Here is a 3482-nt window from a genome sequence, read left to right on the forward strand (position 1 = left end):
AGTCACCAAGAGGTTTTTTCCACAGAACTTCTACTCCAACCTTGACCTGACTGAGGGAAGGGGATGTGTAGAAGGTCACTGGGTTAAAAAGTGCTGATGTGGAGTATCAAGCAATGACCCACTTCAGGAGTGGAAGAGCCTTTACTTCTAATTCTTGCAGGACTTTCCAGAACCCCGGTGTTCAGAGGTGCATGGTAACTTATACAAACACGGAAATTGAGATCTGTCGGCCTCTACAGCCATTCAATTCTCTAGCCATTTTTCTTTCCAGCCTCTGCATCTACAACTATTGACAAATAGTTGCGAACTACCACGCTCAGCTGAGTCATCCTGGCCTCACCAGGACCACATCACCAGGACTGATGGCAGCAGGGACAACCGGTAAGAGTTAAGCCTGTAGGGCTTTTCCTTTTCAGATCAAAGCACTTCATACAAAGTATTTCAGCAAAGAGCAAAGAAAGCTGAAGCAGACTTTGGAGTGTATCAAAATTGGCAGCAACTTTTTATTAGCCTGAAGGTAAAGCGACTGTATTCTATTGGGATTCTTTTTTTTTTTTTAAAGAAAGGAACATTTTTGTTTACAGACACTTTGTTTATAGCGTAAATATGCTTTTGAAGTTTTGTTAAAAATGTAAGGAGTGTTCTAAAGCATGCTACTGGGCTGCATTTGCTACTGATTAGGATTCCTTCCTGCTAGGACAGATAAAAGGTCACTCTGTTCAACGTGTTGCTGAAGGGGTTTCAGTGAAATCCCAGCAATGGGGGTAGGAAGCGTGTTTTGGTTTAAAACGCTGAGAAAAAGAAACTCAGTATTGCTTCAACTTCTTCCTTACCTGAATTTTTAAAGGCTCCTTGGATTGTCAGTGCTCAGAAGAGAAGCAGGGGAGTCACACAATCACCACAAAAAAGTCTAGCGCAGTGTGAGGTGAACTCACGTGGCCTACAAGTACCCCTCAGAGTGGTTTGAGGGTTCCCAGTTCTGCTATAAAACTACACCCTAGTTGACCCATTCCCTTTTTGCCAGACACACATACATGCTTCGGTTCAAGTTCAGAAAATAAACACAAGCAAGCGACATCAGGTTTAACCACTAGAAATAAATAGTTCAAATACCAGGGAGAGGAGTGTTGTCTCACTCTCTGTAGCAGTGGTATTCACTCCTTTTTAATGATTTGCAGGTGTCTAACCGTTTTCCATTCAAGGTGCAGGGACACTACTGTGGATTCAGACCTTCCAACAAGTTTCCTTTCTCTGATCACTTCTCACAGACCCCTTCAAAGCAGTCCATGGCCTCGCAACTTAAGCTCGGGAACTGTCGCGTGCAGAAAAGGAAACATGAAATGGAATAGGAAAGAAAAACTTGCAGGAAAAAGAACAAAAAGGCCTGAATTGTCTGCCAGATATCACATCTCATGTCACTGCCACACACCACGATCTGTCATGAGTTCAAGCGTTGGAAGAAATTTTGGGTTTCTTCCAGGACAGCAGGCAGGCTGAGGATCACAAGAGCACCTCACAGCCAGTGAAGATCACTGCCGAGGTCTATCCTGCGCTGACAAAACAGCTGGGGAAAAACATCCCTCAGGGGTAGGAATTGCCGATGTGGCAGTCTCTTATCCTTTAGAAGTGTAACAATACCGACGTTCATGCTGAAACCCCATATAGATCTGCGACCAGCCCACTGAAAGCAGTTACCTGTGTTGTCCTCAGAAGATTTTCCTCCTCTATGAGTAAATGGTTTTGTTTATCCACATGGACTCATAACACTCAACATCAAAGCTGCTACAGAGAAGGTAGAGTTGGACAGAAACCTCTGCGGTGAGCAGGAGTGTCACAGAGAACAGGTGACCTGCCCTGTCAGCACGCTCACAGCCTCCAGCGTCCCCGCATCTCTCCCGTGCTCAGGTAAGAGCATCAGAGCAATTCTTGGGACCAGCCCTCAAGATCTCAGAAGACCTGGCTAAAATAATGGTTTGATGACACAAAAAAGACCTGCCTTTAGCTCACACCACCACCTCAAAAACAGTATTACCTCGTGACATGCAAAAGTGATCCAATACAGACTCCTGCTGCAGATTCCAATTTGTTCAAAAATGTTGCAGTTTGCTTTGTATCAGCACGCTTCGTGCTGGGTAAAGAATCATTTCTCCACCAACAGCTAGCAAAAAAAACTAGTCAGAACTTTTTCCTCCTGTTCTGTCTAGTTCACAAGCAGCGTGAGTACTGGCCCGTTTCTGGTAAGATCATACTACTGAATCTGTGCACAACCAAACCCCTTCCCTGAACAATCACAAAGTTACACCCTGGGGCTGGAGTTTCCTTAATTGCTTCCCCAGCTGTTTTCCCTAGAGCCCCCTCTTAAATTAGATGAATACAAGACCTACAAAGTTTTAATAGCCACCATCATACAGGAGGTATCTCAAGTCTCCGAGTTACCATTCCTACCCATAATATCAAGCACTTCAGATGGCAATTTCTCATCATTTCTTGAGGACCCAGAAAAATACGCATCACCAGTGTTGTACCTACGTATTTACTGTTCCAGACACAGTCAAAAGGTTTTCACCTCATATATGCAACTGTCCTTCAGAAGACTGAAATTACAGGGTTTCTTAATCCTAACTTCTCATCAGCATGGGATGTAGGCAAACTACCAGGAAATTTGCCTGCCTGTTGTTGAGCTCCATTACTGACATTCAGCATCTTCCACTGGAGAAGGGGAGGCGGATATGGGACAGAGGGGGCTGAATTGCTACACGAGACCATGATCTCTGTGGACGTGACACTGCATTCTCACGTCATGTAACTGTACACGCAGCCGAAACTACTTCACATTTTATTCGCGCCAAGGCAGCTCCTGCTGGAATTGAGACTTTTAACCAGAACCGACAATACCACTCTTGACACTTCACAAGTTTTGTCCAGAGACCTTTGCCAAGGCAGAAGGTTCTTTATTTAAAAGGAATCACCGAAAGAAATCACCCTGGAGGTGAAGGACTGGCTCTGTACTAATGCACTCAACACTCTATCCTTAAGGAGGCACTTCCAAACAGAAGGAATATGAAAATCTATGTGACATCCTACAGCACGAGAAAGACTCGTGGCCTCTGGGACACACAATAAGGACAAGACTGCAATTTTGAGCAGACACAAGCAGCAAGTTCTGCTTCACTGCTAAACACCTGATATTCTCAAAACAAGCTACATCTCAAAAATGTCTTACACGTTAGCGTAACTAAAATTTGAGTGCAAAATTTTTAAGTGTCCAGATATTCCAGAGAGGACAGCTATATAAAGAGACCTAGAGAACTATTCATAGTTCATAGCCTAATTCTGAATACTTTTAATGGATTGTACAGATTTCTACACCTGGTTTTACGAAGTACATTATATTCCATATAGACATGATGCCATCTGGTAGATTAACGCGTATCTTCTGCCCCATGATGAAGCAACAAGGGATCCCATAAGGCTCTTACTGA

The sequence above is a fragment of the Calonectris borealis genome, chromosome 1 (genome assembly GCF_964195595.1).
Source record: "Calonectris borealis chromosome 1, bCalBor7.hap1.2, whole genome shotgun sequence".
NCBI lineage: Eukaryota > Metazoa > Chordata > Aves > Procellariiformes > Procellariidae > Calonectris > Calonectris borealis.